This window comes from Rhinopithecus roxellana, chromosome 13 (assembly GCF_007565055.1).
Source record: "Rhinopithecus roxellana isolate Shanxi Qingling chromosome 13, ASM756505v1, whole genome shotgun sequence".
Classification (NCBI taxonomy): Eukaryota; Metazoa; Chordata; class Mammalia; order Primates; family Cercopithecidae; genus Rhinopithecus; species Rhinopithecus roxellana.
In genome coordinates this window covers 34148727-34167330 of record NC_044561.1, presented here as the reverse complement: position 1 = coordinate 34167330, position 18604 = coordinate 34148727, and the positions used below count along the sequence as shown (strand labels likewise).

Here is an 18604-nt window from a genome sequence, read left to right as displayed (position 1 = left end):
ATTGGTACTCAGTGATTCTGGCTGGCAGAGGCTTTACTGTTACAGGGTAAATAATTAACCAGCTCTGAGAACTTCTCTCTAGAAGTGTTGCACCTATCACTGGCCAAAGCAAGTCAAAAGCAATGCTTAACCTCCAACTACAGCAGGGTGGAGCAAGCCTAACATCAGGCTGTAAGTAGAAGGCTAGAAATAATTGGTGAGTGCTATAGTCTGAATATTTGGGTCCCCCTAAAATTCATATGTTGACCCCTAATCACCCATTTGATGGCATCAGGAGGTGGGGTCTGTTGGGAGATGATTAGAATGGGATTAGCACCCTTATAAAATAGGCCTCAACAAACTGCCTTATCCCTCTTCCGCCATGTGAGGAGAAGCCACCATCTTTAAGAAAAAGGAATCTCCCAAGATAGCAAATCTGCCCATGCCTTGGTCTTGGACTTCTCAGCTTAGGGAACTGCAAGAAGGACATTTCTATTATTTATAAGCAATCAGTCTATGTTGTTTTATTATAGCAGCCTGGATGGACTAAGACAGTGAGCAAGAGTAGTGATCACCACAGAAATGAATCTTCATCAGGTATCGCAGTCTATGGCAAGAGCACATTACTGGAGCTCTGACCGCAACCAACTTGTTTCTAACCTCTTAATTCCAACAACTTGTCACTGCACAGGTGAATGTGTGTGGGTGGTGACACTGTAGTGGAGTCATAGTTTGCAGAAGTGGAAATAGGAAGGTATTTACTAAGAGTTGGTATAGTGGATAAAATTCCATTTCCAATCTTTGAGTTTTTCATTTACTTTCTGGAAGAAAGAAAAGGGGAAAGGGTCCTTAATATTATTTTCTAATTATCTGTTGAATTTTTAATTGAATCTATCTTAATTTAATTTCCAAGAGCTCCTTATCCTTTGGTCTTCTGTATGTAGTGGACTGGTCTTGTTTTATGAAGGCTATATAGTCTTTTATTTCTCTCAATACATTAATGATGGTGCTTCTTTCATGTGCTTATTTCTCTACCTCTTTGTTTTTACCACTCTTTTTTCTTTATTTGATTCTATTTTGTTTTGCTCTGTCTCTATCTTCCACAACAGAGGCTTTCATCAAATATCAGGTCTTCTTTGGCTGTCATATATATTTAAAAGTGAGACTCAGAAAAACCCCATTTGGAAGCATGACTGTGGGTTATTAATTTGTGAATCTCACTGTAGGTTTGCTACTGTGATATTATATTTTTAATTGGGGAAATATCCAAATACATGTGTCTCTAGTTGAGAAGTTCTTAAACTTTTTGGTGTCATGGCAGCCTGGTGAAGTCTAGGATCCTGTTTTAGAATTATGTCTTATGCATGAAACCAATTATATCACAATCTGGTTATCAAACCATTAAACCAATAAATTTGTGATATAGTAATATGTGCTTTTTATGAATGCACCATCTAATAAACTTTAGAGTTGTATCTAATAACTACTGTAATTTTGAAATAATGATGAGTGAAAATGCAATTTGGAGGTATAGGCCGAATAATGTGATAAGAAAATAATTGCGATTTTTATTGGTCACAAAGTCACAGGTACTGATTATACTACGATGGTTTGTTACCTATATTCAAAGATGACAGAAATGCTAACTTTCAGAGGTTAGTTTAAAATAAAAATGAACTATTGTTCTCGTTCAAGTTCACAGACCCGCTGGTTAAAAATTTCTGCTGTTGGTCTTTACTTCTGGGTGAATGGATTTTTCTAGAAAATAGTTCACCCATCTCCAACCGTAAGTATGTAAGTGTGGCTGTGAGCCTTTCACAAGCCAAGCAGGGGACAAATCTCTCTTCAGTGGGAAGATTTTCCCATAATCCCTCTGATTTCAACACAGTAACTGACACTCCAACCTCAAATGTATTTATTTGCTGTCTTCCAAATTCAAAGACTGTCCGATAAAACCTCTCCAAAAATAGACCCTAGGTTTTCTCTTGATGTATCAGGGTTGGAGAGAGAATATGAGAAGTCTAACTCCTATTTTAAAGATATTTAATCCATACTCCAGTTTTCATTCCCATTTTTGCACACCTGCCTTTAAAGCAGCAGTTGTCTCCAATCCCTGAGGATTTCTGTAGCTTTGTGTTGAAATGATTAGCTTTTTGACATTCTGCCTCAACATACTTAGATCTCTATGTTCTCTAGTCTAAAACAGCTCCCAGTGGTTAAACTATATCCCAGATTTCAAAATGTTGCTTCTTTTGTCTGGTATCTTCTTTTTGAGGTGTTTTTTTTTTTTTCCCGCTAAGTTCCTTTACTGTCATTGCTTTGTGAAGACTCAGGAGGACGTACAGATAGACATTTGCATTCAACCTATGTTATTTAACCAGAAGCTTTGATGCATTCATAAGTAGCATTTTAACATGTTTGAGTTTACATCTTTTTCCCTCTCATAACAGCATATCTCCTTTTCTCTGATTTAATATAAAAGTAAGAGGAGAAACAAGGTTGATGTGCAATGTCATGTTAAGGAAGCCATCTTTTTTTGTGTTTTAAGGAAACCAGTTCTTAAAAGAACTTTTCTCAGACTCTCTCTAGATGCTTTTAGCATTTTTGTTTAAGACATTAGACTGTGAGTTCCTCAAAAGGAAGTATGTAGTTTTTTTTTTTTTTTGGTAGAATGGTAGAAGTGGAATAGCTCTTATTGGTATAACCCTACCACAGATCACAACTGCAAACTCTTAAAGTATAAAAACTCCCTGAAATCACTGGAGAGAAACGCAAAGCCACCATAAACTGGAAGTGAATCAAAACTGGGAAGAAGGAAATGGAACTGAGTAAGTGTTCCATCGATAAGGCTTTTTGGCTAACGGCATGCCCCAATCAGAATGAGCTAGTTAGCTAAATCCTGAACAGAAACCCTTGCAGAGTACTGCTTTTAAAAACCAGAGGACAGAGTTTAGAACTACGAAAACAGACGAAAAGTGAGAGGGGAAATCATGCAAAGGAGAAACTATACAGGGTGGAGCATCAAATTTTGCATATAAACTCTGCGGAAAATCTTAGGATGACCTCTACACTAGGCATGCATGGGGCATACTCCCAGCAGCCCATCTAAAGCTAAAAAGAACTGAACAAAGATTTTAGAAGTTACCCACTGCAGGAGTGACAAAAAATGGATATGAGTTCTTCTAAATTAACTACAAATAAAACAGACAAATAAAAATCAACATTCAGAGAAATAACAGAATCCAGTCTCTACAGTGTATTCTTTTAAAAAAATGTCCAGGGTATAATTCCAAATTATTCCATACATAGTCGAGAGGAAAGGCAATTAAATAAACTGATCCTGAAATGAACCATTGGCTGGCAAGGATTTTAACATAGCTACTATAACTATGCTCAAGGGTGTAAGGTAAAATATGTTTGTGATGAATGAATATACAGAAAATCTCAGCAGAGAGATTGCAACTTTAAAAAAGAACCAAATGGAAATTCTAGAAATGAGGAATAAAATATCTGAAACAAAAGAAAATTAATTGTATGGGCTTAACAAGATGTTAGGGATGAAAGAAGAGTCAGTGACGTGAAGATATCTCAATCAAAACTATACAATCTAGAAAGCAGAGAGAAAAAAATTTAAAAAATTAGAATCTCAGTGATTGTGGAACTGTATCAAAATCTAATTTTGTGGAGTTTTAGAAGGAGATAAGAGGCAGGAATAGGTAAAACCCAACATCTGAAGAAAGAATGTATAAAATTGTCCCCCATTTTACAGACTCAAAAACCTCACATATCCTGTGTAGTATAAATAGAGAAAAGACACCTTGAAAATATCACAATTCAATTGATAAAAACAAAAGAGAATAAAGAGAATCTTGAAAGCATCCAGAGAATAAAGACAGATTACATATATAAGAACAAAAATACAAATCACCACTGACATCTCAGCAGAAACAATGAGGCCGGAATACAGTGTAATGAAATCTTTAAAAGTGCCAAGTGAAAGCAATACACTGGAACCTAAAATGCTATGTGAAGCAAAAATAGCTTTCAGAAATAAAGATGACATAAAGGCATTTCAGATGAACATAAACAGTGGTAACTCTTCTCAAGTAGACTTGCACTACAACGAAAGCTAACAGAAGTTCTTCAAGCAAAAGGGAAATGAGATCAGACAAAAATCCGGATTTTATTTCCTTCAAATACTTATGATTGTTTAAAATAAAAATAATAGTATGCATAGCATCTTATGTAATGAATATGAAAATACAGAATAAATTACAGGAGGCAAAAGACCTATAGGATTGCAAAGTTATTACATTTTATGAGAAGGGGTGCTTAACTTTCAATAGAAATAATTGATAAGAAAATAATTGCGATTAAGGGTGCATATTGCAATCTTTAGAGCACCACTGAAATAACAAAACAAAGAGGTAAGCTAACAATCCAAGAGAAATTAAAATGGAATTCTAAAAGCAATTTCAATTAACTCAAGAGTAGCAGGAGAGGAGCATGAAGGAAACACAAAGTAAGTGGGCCAAAAAAAAGATAACAGTAAACCAAAAGACTAAATCCCACCACATCAGTAGGAGATGAAGGATTTTAAAAGGCAGAGATTGTCAGAATTGCTTAAAAAGCTGAACTATTTGTTGTCTACATGAAAGGTACTTTGAATACAAACATTCAAGTAGATGCCCTCTGAATACAGAGGCTCCCTTAAGAACCAGGAAGATATACTATTATACCATACCATGCAACATAAGCAGTATCAGAAGGTGGGGGCCCGGGGGTGGGGGTGGGGGGAACAGGGGGAGAAAGAGAGAGAGAGAGAGAGAGAGAGAGAGAGAGAGAGAGAGAGAGAGAGAGAGAGAGAGAGAGACTGTGTGTGTGTGTGATAGAGAGAGAGAGACATATTTTCCCAGGAATGCAAGTATGGTTTAAATTTTGAATATTTATGAATATATTTCACCTTACAAGAGAACTAAACATGCGATCATTTCAATAGATGCCAAAAGTGTTCGATGAAATTCAACCTCCATTCATTACAGAACTCTCAGCGAATCAGGAACAGAAGGAAATTTCCTCAATCTGATAAAAAGAATCAATGAAAAACATTACAATTATTGTCATGTTTAATTGTTTTTTTTCCTATGTTCCAGAACAAGACAAAGATATCTACTCCAACAACTTCTATTAAATATTTCCAGGGAAATAAAGTAAAAACAAAAAAGAATTAACAGGCATACAGATCAGAAAGAAGTAAAACTCTATTTGCAGATAAGTTTTTTTTACATAGAAAATCCTAATCAATGTATAAAATAATTACTAGAAGTACAAAGTGAATTTAGCAATGTTGTTATATATACAATCAATACACTAACACCAATTGTGCTGTCATACTCTATAGCAACAAACAACTAGAAAACAAAATTAACAACAATTCCATGTATTAGGGTGTTAAGAAACAAATTACTATTTAGGAATACATTTAGCAAAGGCAAGGACTGAATCTCATTTACCTTTATTTTTACAATGTTTAGCACAATGCCTAAAAAATGATATATTCAATACAATTTTTTGAAAAGCTAAAGAACGTTTGTCTGCTATAAAAAGATTCAAGTTAAAGTTTTTAAAAATTCCTCAGCAAACTAACACAGGAACAGAAAACCAAACACTGCATGTTCTCACTTATAAGTGGGAGCTGAACAACGAGAACACAGGGACACAGGGAGGGGAACAGCACACACTGGAGCCTGTTGTAGGGGGTTGTGGGGAGGAAGAGCAGTAGGAAAAATAGCTAATGCATGCTGGGCTTAATACCTAAGTGATGAGTTGACAGGTGCAGCAAACCACCATGGCACATGTTTACCTACGTAACAAACCTGCACATGTACTCCAGAACTTAAAATAAAAATAAAATTTTAAAAAATTATGGTATTCAATTCAATGTAGAAAGATACAGTAAAATAATCTTTTTCCAAAAAAAATTACAGCTTGTTTTTTTCCTTCATCTATCTGTCCAGGTTTAAATGCAGCAGGGCTCAAAGGATGGCACCCACATGTCAGGGGCCTGTGCTCCTTTCCTTCTGCACTGGGACCTGTGCTACTTTGGCACCCCAGCCAAAACATGTACTGAAGCTGCACATGATCATCTCTGCTCACACACCATTGGCTGAAGTTAGCTAACTCGTCACATATAGCTGGGCGTGGTGGCTCATGCCTATAACGCCAGCATTTTGGGAGGCCGAGGCGGGTGGATCACCTGAGGTCCGGAGTTTGAGCCCAGCCCGACCAAGGTAAAACGCCTTCTCTACTGAAAAATACAAAAATTAGGGGGGCGTGGTCGCGGACGCCTGTAATCCCAGCTACTCAGGAGGCTGAGGCAGGAGAATCGCTTGAACCCAGGAGGCGGAGTTTGCAGTGATCCGAAATCGCGGCACTGCGCTCCAACCTGGGCTACAGAGTGAGACTCCGTCTCAAAAAAAAAAAATAATAATAATAAATAAGTAAAATAAAATAAATGGTCACACATAGCTGCAAGGAGGGCTGGCATTGTAGTGCTTACCCTGGAAAGCCACTGTGCTCTATTACATTTATATCAATATTAGATAAGGGAGATCGGATATTAGAAGACAACTTGTTGTCACTAACATACCATTTCTAACTGACAGATAGAGTCAAGAAGAATTTTAATTGTGATATTTTACCGTTCTTAAGCCTAAAACATTTTGAGATCGTTAATGAATTTAAAGCTCACTTCTACTAATCCACCCACCAGAATACAGGAAAACTGTTCAGCTGCTGTTTTTATTTCTTGAATTCTGTATGAATAATCACTTTCAGTCGTCAAAATCCTAAAATCTGAACTCACGAGACTTGCTGTTAAATGCAGAGCACTTAGAAAACCAAACACAGACACTGACCAGGATTTATGAATCATATGTTAAAACAGAAACTGTAGAATAAGATTTATGCCTGATCAAATTATAGATTTTAGCATACTGACTCATAAATCAGTCACCTGAATCCCAAGGGCAATAAAAGGATTTATAAATCAAAACTTATTTAGGATTTATTAGCTAAATGTCTACTATAAGAATGCCATGTTTATAAATCTCTTTTGGCTTACAGAACTAAATTTCATAAACTCTACCGTCAGGCTCCATCTCTAATGATACTTCTGAAGGGTATATACTGATGCATCCTGGTGACACTGAAGAGACATTGATTAATGATAATGTCAGAGGGAAGACAATTGTATTACAATTATTAAACATTATTTAAATAAAGTCTAAAGGATAATCTTGTAAGTAAAAATAACATTTTTGAATTTTGAATATATGGGTTTAAATATTTAAATAATATGAAAGGCCAAGAGCGGTGGCTCATGCCTGTAATCCCAGCACTTTGGGAGGCTGAGGTGGAGACTGGGAATTCCAGACCAGCCTGGGCAAAAAAACTGTGATGACACCACTGCCCTCCAGCCTGGGCAACAGAGTGAGACCCTATCTCAACAAAAACAAAAACAAAAAAGAATAAGATAAATTTAAATTATTATTTGAGTATAAAATGACATGTAAAGGATAATTTGCCTGAATACCCAAATCATTTCAGAGTAGGTTAAATGTTTCAGAACACATTAAATGACAAAATTTCTCTACTAGATATACCAGTCCCTTTTTAATTCCTAATTTGACAAACATATTAATTTTTAATTAAAATTATATAATGTATTTTATTACAAATGCAAAATATTTGTGTTAATTTGAACTATTTTATTTTTAAGGTTCAATTTTCTCATTTATCATGGCCTGTTTAGAGTCTCTGGATTTGCCTCCCACTTGGTAGAATGGAATTGTTCTAAATATTCATGTGGCTGACTTAGTCATTTTGTTCTGTTTTCTACTCAGATGTCACCTCCTCAGGGCCTCTTCTGTGTTCATCCCTGACTATCCAGTGGGAAGCCGCATCCCCGTCACCCCATCCTTCAGGCTTCTTCGTCTTCTTTTCTCATAGAAAGATAATAATAAGCAACCTGAAAGTTTAATTCCAAGGTGGCAAGGTTAATGAGTGATAGCACAGGCTTACAGTTGCACTGTGTAATGGTTTCTACCTTCCGGTTAATAAGATGCTTATTCTTAATTAAATAAGATAGTTTACATTACCCACTTCTCAATAATTGAGAGATTAAACAGATAATTTAAACTAATTTAAATCAGCACTTAAATAGGGTGTTTTCTTCAGTAAGACATGGACCTGGCTGTCCAGGTTGAATACCAGTGATTTCTGAAGCAAAATAAATGAAGAATAAAATAACTTTATTTTTTGAGCTCCTTTTCATAGGACTACAACTTTGTGCTATCTTTTTCCAAACAGAGAAGAGAAAGATAACACAGCATTTCCTCTAACATGATGGACTGTAGTTGGCTTTTGGTTATTCTTGGTTTAAAAAATTCTTTTAGCCTCCCAGCATGTGAGTGGTAATGTGTAAATATTTAGAATTGTTAGCAAATTTGAGAAAACTTCTATTAGATTTCTTTCAAATACAAGTAGTAATATTGTATTTGGAAGAATTGTGCCACAGATTCTCTTCTGACTCCTATTTTGAAACTTTGTTTCTTCATCACCACCTAATCACTTCCATTTTGCTTAGTCATAGGAGTCACTTTGATCACACATTCATATTGGCATCTGACCTTGCTTTGCCCCTAGGCATCAGAATACTGAATGAGTTGGTGCAGTGGGCTGTTGATCACTGCTTGGGAGCTATTCCTATATTGGAATGTCTGGCAATAATTTTAGTATACATGGAAGTGATTATGACCTATGTACTAAACGCAGGCTAAATTTACTCACAATTCTACTTCCCCCAAATGGAACCCCCAAATGGTGAAGTCATTTTAAAGCCTCTAGGGAGAGGAAACTGAAGTAGAAAGAGATCATAGTCTTGAAAGAGATAATTTAAATATCTTACTTTTGCAACTGCTGCAAAATGCATGACCACAGGAATGCACTGTCTTAGGTGTAAGGAAGAAGCCCATGCAAGACAGGAACCCAAGAGAGAAAGCTTTATTAACATCGCAATAGATTCTACTCTGCTTACAGCCCTACAGCAACAATAGTGGATACGTCAGGAAATAACTTGCCCAGCTCAGGGAGGAAGTTCATTGACATTTAAAAGGCACAAAAACAACCCAGTGGAAATGCCAGCTTCCCAGCATCTAGACAATGAAGGCGGAAGTGGTTCCTGAGCACAGGAGGAAGTGCAACTTGCCAGGAGTCAAGAGCTGAGCAAGGCTGAAGGTGCATTTTTCTGGTTAGGGAGCCAGGGTGCAAAGACTCATTTTTATTTTTCTTAAAATCAAGCACAGAGGAGTCCAGGTTATGCAATGTTCAGGCTCAGAAACAGATCGCCTAAAATATGGTGTTTTGACATACTCAACTGAAGGAGCCTCAAGGTCACTCTGACCTTCTTCCCACTCCTGTCTCTCAATCCCCTGTCTCTCTCCAAGCACAGGATGAAGTTGCTACCTGAAGTTCCTCATCCGGCTAAAGTCCAGACTCGCCAAAGAAAAAAAAAAAGAACAATTACCTATGATCCCCTCCCTGATTTTTCATTAACTGAAGTCGGTCAACACACCTGGACAGACTTTTGTCACAAACCACTGTCTGTTTTGTGGGCCCAAGAAACTTTGTCCCAGGCCATTGTATGTTCTTCAAGCCCATTTAATTTGCCTAAAACCCATTTACTATCCCCCTAAGATCATCCACACTTCCCCATCTCCCTTTCCCCTGAAAATAAGGGTATATAGTCATTCGTACTCCAATGTGTGGTGGGGCAATCACCCTATGATTCTCTTCCATTCGCATTAATAATTTTGTATGCCACCTATTAACGTGACTTTTGTCAGATGATTTTCAATGAACCTTCAGAGGGCAAAGGAAAAGCTTTTCCTTGGCACCTAGAGCAGCATTCAGGTTAAGGGTTTTGTCCCTTCCTGCTGAAAGTTGTAATTCTATTTCTTTTTTTTTTTTTTTGGCTCCCATTGCCAAGGAAAACTCATTTTTCAACCAATACAACTTCCCTGTTATACTAATACCATTCCCTGGTTTACCCATCATGTACGAGTAATGGAAGCATACATTAGAGAAGAGTAGAAGACAGCTACACATTACTGAGTACCAGCTGATGTTCTAAGTGGTTCATAAGTATTAATTCATTTAAACCTTGTAGCAACCCATGGACAGATTCTACTGTTATCACTATTTTACATCTATTCCATTACGTTATTTTATTACTTATTTTTGGCAGAGGCAAAGCTTTGTAAATTTGTTTGGGGTCTTACCGAGAACCCATGGGTCTCTGTTAGCTATTCAATCACTTTGATCAAACGAAAATGAATTTTACAGCATTTTATTTGTAATACTTCTGAATATATTTACCATGGTAATTTAAAATAACCCTTTATGTAGTTCCATATAAGTGTGAAGAAGTTACAGTTTATGAAATGATGGTTTGATTAAATCCCTTAATTGATAATTACATAGGATAATAGGAGTAGACAACGAAATGTTTTTTGGTAAGATTTACTTATTCGTCTAATGATTATTATTTTTAAGAGACAGGGTTGTGTTCTGTGCCCAGGATGCAGTGCAGTGGCATGAACATGGCTCATTACAGCCTCGAACTCCTGGGCTCAAGCAATTCTCCTGTCTCAGCCTCCTGGGTAGCTGAGATTACAGGCGTGTGTCATCACATCTGGCTAATTTTCTCATTTTTCATAGAGATGAAGTCTTGCTATGTTGTCCAGGTTGGTCTTAAAAACTTTTAGCCTCTAGCTATCCTCCCATCTCAGCATCCCAAAGTGCTTGGATTACAGGCATGTGCCACCGAGCCCAGCTGGTATGGGCTATTTAGACCAGTGTGGTCTAGGGCCATTTGTTACAGAATCTCCTAGTGAAGGATAATTAATAATAATATAGATTTTCTACCCTAATTTTCTACCCAGTGGATCTGAATTTCTAGATTAGATTCTGGGGAAGTGTTATTTTTAGAAAGCACTCCGAGGTGATTTTAGTGCATACTAAAGTTTGAGAATCTCTAATTTAAACTAATTTAAATTCTGTGAAATCTCTACTTTTCACTGAATAGACATAATTAAGGTATAGTGTTTATAACTGCAAGGCATTTAAAGCTTGAATGTGATTTAAGACAGGAATACACATGATAAATATGTTTTGTTCCTTGTGTGCATATATAGGCTTAAAAGTGTTGTTTGAAACAAATGATGCAGTAAAGGAGAAAAAAAAAAAAGAAACTACAAGTTTTACAGATCTTTAAATCAGACCATTGACTAATTGAAACACATAAGGGTTAGTCTTCCTACAGGCATAATCTGAAAAATAGAGCAGGTTTTACTGGCTTAGGATAAATCATTCCAGGATAAGCTCTTCTCTCTCATGTACTACTTTCTTCCTGTACCCAGAAAACAATAAATTTTGGAGTTCTGTAGTTCTATGTGAGCACTCCCTTCTCATAAATATTTAGACTAGAAGGAAAGAGCCAGGATCATTCTTCCAAAGAGTTTAATGAATTTTTTAAAATGTATGAATATGGTTGGGAAGCCTGTCAGTGATTAAAGAGTGTTCATTTTAATATTACATTCTTTTCCCTTCCCAAATGCTTTCCCACACCTCATCGGACTGGACATTTCTCTTAATAACCCTAATTTAAAATGAATTATTTTAGTCATTTTCATCACAAAATTTAATGATCAACATTCTTAATTTTCTATTTCTGTGTCTTTGTTTTCATGTCATGTCACCTACGGGGCATATTCTGTAAGCTGTGTGTTAAATGAATATTTCTACCGAGGCTGCAACGGGTATCTGATGCACTATAGAAAACTGTAGAGTGTGGGCCAGATCCTCAAAGATCTCAAATCCGAATTGAGGTGTTTATACATGTACGAAATGCCAGGGACTGTCAAGCTTCTAAATGATTTGGAATTACAGTAAAGTAAATCTAAGCTTCCATGGTATTATTTGTAATCCACTGACATGCCTCATAAATAAAATTTAAAAAGAATAAGAAAAAAATGCAAATAACTTCATTTTACCCTCTATATAAGTCAATATAAACAGAAAGTTCATTTTCCCTTGTCAGGTGAGTTTCAAGAAACTACAGGCATATCTCATTTTACTGTATTTTCTTTATTGAGTCTCACATATATTATGTTATTTATAAATTGAAGATCTGTGGCAACTCTTCATTGAGCAAGTCTATTGGCACAATTTTTCCAACAGCATATGCTCACTTTGTGTTTCGGTTTCACATTTTGGTAATTTTCACAATATTTCAAAGTTTTTCATTATATCTCTTTTTCACTATGTCTTTTTCATTATAACTGTGATGGTGATTGTGATCAGTGATCTCTGATGATACTACTCTTGTAATTATTTTCAGACACGACAAACTGCACCTGTGTAGATGGTGAACTTAATTGATAAATGTTGTGTGTGTTCTGACTGCTCCACTGACCAGCTGTTCCCAAACTTTCTCTCTCCCCTCAGGCCTCCCTCTTCCCTGAAACACAAAAATATTGAAATTAGGCCAATTAATAACCCTACAATGGCCTCTAAGTGTTAAAATGAAAGGAAGTGTAAAATGTTTCTCACTTTAAATCAAAAGCTAGAAATGATTAAGCTTAGTGAGGAAGGCAAGTTGAAAGCTGAGACAGGCCAAAAGCTGACTCCTGCACCAGGGAGCCAAGTTGTGCAAGCAAAGGGAAAGTTCTTGAAGGAAATTAAAAGTGCTGCTCCAGTGAACACACGAGTGATAAGAAAGCAAAAGTGATCTGGATAGAAGATCAAACCAGCCACAACATGCCCTTAAGTCAAAGCCTAATCCAGAGCAAGGCTTTAACTCTCTTCGTTTGTGAAGGCTGAGAGAGGTAAGGAAACTGCAGAAGGAAAGTTAAATGCTAGAAGAGTTGGTTCATGAGATTTAAGGAAAGAAGCTATCTCCACAAATAAACATACAATGCAAAGCAGCAAATGTTGATGTAGAAGCTGTGGCAAGTTTTCTGTAAGATGTAACTCAGGTCATTGATAATGGTGGCTACATTAAACAACATATTTTCAGTGTGGATGAAACAGAGTTCTGTTGGAAGAAGACACCATCCAGGACTTTCATAGCTACAGAGAAAAGTCAATGTCTGGCTTCAAAGCTTCAAAGGACAGGGTGACTCTCTTGTCAGAGACTAATGCAGCTGCTGACTTGAAGTTGAAGCCAGTGCTTACTGAACATTCTGAAAACTTAAGAATCCTTAGGAACTGTGCTAAATCTACTCTGCCTATGCCCAACAAAGCCCATATGGCAGCATGTCTGTTTACAATATCATTTACTGAATATTTGAAGCCTACTACTGAGAACTAATGCTCAGGAAAAAAGATACTTTTCAAAATATTACTGCTCTTTGACAATGGACCTGGTCACCCAAGAGCTCTGATGGAGATGTTCAAGGAGATTAACGGTGTGTTCATGCCTGCTAACACAACACCCATTCTGTACTCCAAGGATCACAGAGTAATTTTGACTTTCGCGTCTTATTATTTAAGAAATAAATTTTGTAAGGCTATAGCTGCCACACATAGTTATTCCTGTGATGGACCTGGGCAAAGTAAATCGAAAACCTAGACAAGATTCGCCATTCTAGATGTCACTAAGAACATTTGTGATTCACGGGAGGAGGTTAAATGATCAACATTAATAGAAGTTTGAAAGAAATTTATTCCAGCCCTCATGGATGACTTTGATGGGTTCAAGACTTTGGTAGAGGAAGTAACTGCAGGTATAGTGATAACATCAAGGGAACTAGAATTAAAAGTGGGAGCCTGAAGATGTGAATGAATTGCTTCAGTCTCATGACAAAACTTGAACAGATCAGTTCATTCATTCATATGGATTAGCAAAAAAGTGGTTTTGGGAGATGGAATCTACTCCTGGTGAAAACGCTGTGAACACTGTGGAAATGACAGCAAAGGATTTAGAATATTACGTAAACTTAGTTGATAAAGCAGCAGTAGGGTTTAGAAGGATTGACTCCAATTTTGAAAGAAGTTCTACGGTGGGTCAAATACTACCAAAGAGCTTTGCACGCTGTGGAGAAATCTTTCATGAAAGGAGGAGTCAACTGATGTAGCAGACTTCATTGTTGTCTTTTTTTGTTGCTGTTTTTTGAGGCCGAGTCTCTCTCTGCCGCCCAGGCTGGAGTGCAGGCTGGAGTGCGGTGGCGCCATCTCGGCTCACTGCAAGCTCCGCCTCCCGGGTTCCCGCCATTCTCCTGCCTCAGCCTCCCAAGTAGCTGGGAGTACAGGCGCCCTCACCACGCCCAGCTAATTTTTTGTATTTTTAGTAGAGACGGGATTTCACCGTGTTAGCCAGGATGGTCTCCATCTGCTGACCTCGTGATCCACCCGTCTCGGTCTCCCAAAGTGCTGGGATTAAAGGCGTGAGCCACCGCGCCCGACCTGTCTTATTTTTAAAAACTTCCACAGCCACCCCAATTTTCAGCAGCCACCACCTTCATCATTCAGCAGCCACCAGCATCAAAGCAAGACCCTCTTCCAGCAAAAAATGACAACAACTTGCTGAAGGCTCAGATGATTTTTAGCAAGTTTTGGCAACAAGCTATTTTAAAATTAAGGTATGTACATTGTTTTTTGGGTGTAATGCTACCGTGCCCTTAATAGACTACAGTATAAACAACTTTTGTATGTACCAAGAAACCAAAACATTCACTTTGTTGCCATATGTGCCTTATTTTGGTGGTCCAGAATGGAACCTACAATGTCTGCAAGGTATAACTGTACTTTGTCAGCCACTCCAGCTTTCTTTTGGTTAATATTTTCATGGTATATCTTTTTCCATCCTTTTACTTAACTTACCTATTTCAGTAGAATTGAAATGAATGACGTATTTGAGTAAGTTCAAAACAAAATCCATTTGCTGTTTTTACTGGTATGTTTAGACCATTAATGTAACTATTGATATGTTTGAATTTAGGTATATCATTTTATGATTTGCTTTCTGTTTGTTCCCTCTGTTTTTCATTCTTTTGACTCCCCTTTTCTGCCTTCTTTTCAGTTATAAGATAATTTATTAGTATCCATTTTAATTTATCTACTATGATTTTGACTATATTACTCTGTAGTTTTTCATCATTCTTTTTAGTGGGTGCTCTAGGGATTACAGGATATATACTTAACTCTTCACCATCACCTAGAATCAATTTTATATCACTTTTGTTGGAATATAGAAACCTTATCATCTTATTGATCCATTAACATTCCCCCTCCTATGCTAGTCATGTTAATTATTACCTCTAAACCATTGAATGTGCTATCATACATATCATATGTTTTCGCATTAAATAGTCGATTGCATTTTAACAAACTCAAGAGGAGAAAAACAGCCTACCATAATTACCAACTAGTACTGCTAGTTAGGCAGGACTTTGATTTGTTACTCTTCTTTTTCCTTTATGATATTCCAAGTTTTCTCCGGCATCATTTGCTTTCCTTCTGAAGTACTTTTACATCAGGTCTGCTGGATTAATATTTTCTTAAGTTTTCTTAATTTAAGAACATCTTTATTTTCTCTCTATTCTTGGATAATATTTTTTACTGGATATAGAGGTTGACAATTCTATTCTTTTGGCACTTAAAAAATATGCCACTTTCCTTGCCTCTGAGGTTTCTGATGAGAAAATGAAGTCATTCAAATCACAGCTCCCCTATAGGTAATGTATTGTTTTTCTCTGGCTGCTTCCAATTTTTTTTTTCTTTAGCTTTTAACCAATTTGATTATGATGTATCTGGGTGTGAATTTAATTGGGTTTATCCAATTTGGAATTTCCTCAGCTTCTTAGATCTGTAATTTATTTCTTTCACCAAACTTGGGATTTTTTAGCTCCACACTTTTTCTCCTTTCTTCTGGGATTCTGATGGCACAGATGCTATATACGCTGTCCACATTATGCTTGCTTACTTAGACAGAACTAGAGGGCTTCTCCTGCAGCTCTCTTTGTCCATGTCCTGAAGCCTACTTCTATGTTTCGGTCTGTGTTTAGTCCAGAGTTGGGTAACAGAGGGAAACAACTGGAAAACTTATGGCTAGTTGGGCAGTATTTCAAATTTTGGTGTGGTTCCCCAATCCACCTGCATTCTGTCCACGCTCCACAGGTGAGCTCAGTGGGAGGCAGAACGTGGAGCTTGTTTTCTTCATTTTACTCAGAACTGGAACCAACTCTCTCAACTAAATATAATGAGACAAAAGCTATTTTACCACAAACACTAAACAAAATATATAACATGTATATTAAGCTGGCGGTGTAAACCCAACAGGCTGAATAAAAAGAAACTCATCTTAGAATTGATAGACCTCAGCTGATCCTCATGATGATCAATGACCTTTTATTTGGCAAGGCACCTGGCATGTATTTGCTTCCACTGAAAATACATTCAATCTGGAGATTGTTCCAAATGTAGTCTGTGCACAGTATCATCGGAGGCAACTTGTTGCGATTTTTGTTCTTTTAAGTCTTATAAGCCTTGGCTTAAATGGAGAGAACTGCTGATTAACACAATTTTTAAAAGAGCTTAATCAGGGAAATTCTCAACTGTTACATACAAAGAACACTCAATCTATACAGCACTATGATCACTCTGCCAAAAGAGCCGGCAGTTAGAACACCATTGTGTGCATTAATTATTGACATATCAATGGAGATGAGCCAATGGAATTCTTTAATGAATCATTTTTTTAAAGCAAATCATTACCCACTGACTTTTGATATTATGTATGTATTTTTTTCTATAAGTCGGGTTTATATATTTTTATTCAGATTTGATTACCTAGTTTCTGAGTGGGTTTCTCACTCTAATTCACAAGCCAGCCTAGGGTAACATGGTAGACTTGTGTATCTAATGTACATGTATCTAAGGTACTGTTCAGGCAGTATTATGCCTTTAGCAACCACTGGGCAGCAGGACACCGTACTTAATTAGCTGCCTTTGCAGTTATCAGACTCCAATCACATTTGATTAAGGGCGCCATTTATTTCACTCAAGGCCGAGAGTGCTCTCCTGGGGAGAGGCAGGTGGTACTCTCCTGTTGATGAAGTCCAGAGAGCCAGAGAGAGAGCCTGTCACCAGAAGTGACACTCTGCAGCTCAGTCACAGACTTTCCAAATGACCTTGCAGAAGCCATTTTTCTCCCCAACACGTTTTATTTATTTTATTTTTAAAATTATTATGATTCTTTTTGATCACTGTGTTGCTCAAACTGGACTCAGACTCCTGGACTCAAACAATCTTCCCACCTCAACCCTCCAAGTAGCTGGGATGACAGGCATGCATTTTCCATGCCGGCTTAAAACCTAGATGTTTTCAAAGCCCAGTGTTTTCATTAATGACAGGCAAAATTTGTAAAGCCCTTCTAAGTGCTTCTTTGTATAAATATATATGTCAGAGGGGCAAGTTACTATTCCCTCTTTACACAGGAACAAACTGAAGCTTGGTGATATTAGGAGATCTAAGTTCAGACAGCATCAGGAACCCAAGCCCGATTTTTCTGAATCCAAACATTTGTGGTCTTTCTCCTACAACTCCCTATCACTAAAACTACTGTTACTCAAGAATAGAATTACAAAGCATTGTTTCCTGTTTAATTCTACTTGGCAAAGGCCACGAGGGTCTATTTACTTAATGTAAGGATGAATATTACTTGAGACTGCAACCTCAAAGTAGAGTTTTCAGCATTTATTTGATAAACTTAAATTCTAATATATTTCTATGTGTAATACTTCAGAGGCTGATCCTACATTATGCCTGATGTTTGTTAAAAAAAAAAGTTGTATCCACACAGTAGAGTTGGCTATTTGCAACCACAGGTAGCTCTTATTTTTTGCAAAATGCAGCATAGAGAGATATAGTTTTGCTTATGTTTCTGACAGTGCGAATTTATAAGGAAATATGTTTAAAGTAATTTGTCATGTTTTTCTCTATTTTTGTCAGATTTGTGCAAAGGCATAAAAATTTTTTTATTACCTGTAGGGTCTTTTTCTTCCTCTCCTTTCTGTAACCATGAATATTGAAATTAAAAATTCTCTTTGTTTCTCAGTCACAGAGTTACTACTGGCTAAATAGCTGAGGCTTTCACCCACAGCACTTTCAGATGGAATCCTATTACATTTTATAAAGTTATCATCACCCTCTGAAATTTTCATTAGTTATGGGTGGTACATCCTAACATTTTGCAGTGAGGAGACAGCTGGGAGACATTGTGTTCTGGGTTGCAGGTGCCCATCAGAATTCTTCCAATATAATGGAGTAAAAATCACTGGGTGTATGTAGTTCTTCCCTCCTCAATTTTATCAATAAAACATTTTATCGCCAAAAATTATGAAGGTGAGTTGCACAGGAGCCTGTTGTCTTAATAGTCATAGGCTGGCAGATCATATTACTTAATTGATAGAGCACATTCAACCTAGAAACATGACAGGAGGTTAAATTATTATAATCAAATTGGCTTTTCAGTTCTAGTCTCCATCATCTGATTATAATTTAT

At 36.9% G+C, this 18604-nt stretch overlaps 1 protein-coding gene across 3 annotated transcripts in view; it reads right to left on the bottom strand.

Moving 5' to 3' along the window:
* The window catches only part of CYYR1 (cysteine and tyrosine rich 1), a 108587-nt gene that overhangs the window by 72468 nt on the left and 17515 nt on the right, over nt 1-18604 (bottom strand). The gene's annotated exons all lie outside the window — the stretch shown is intronic.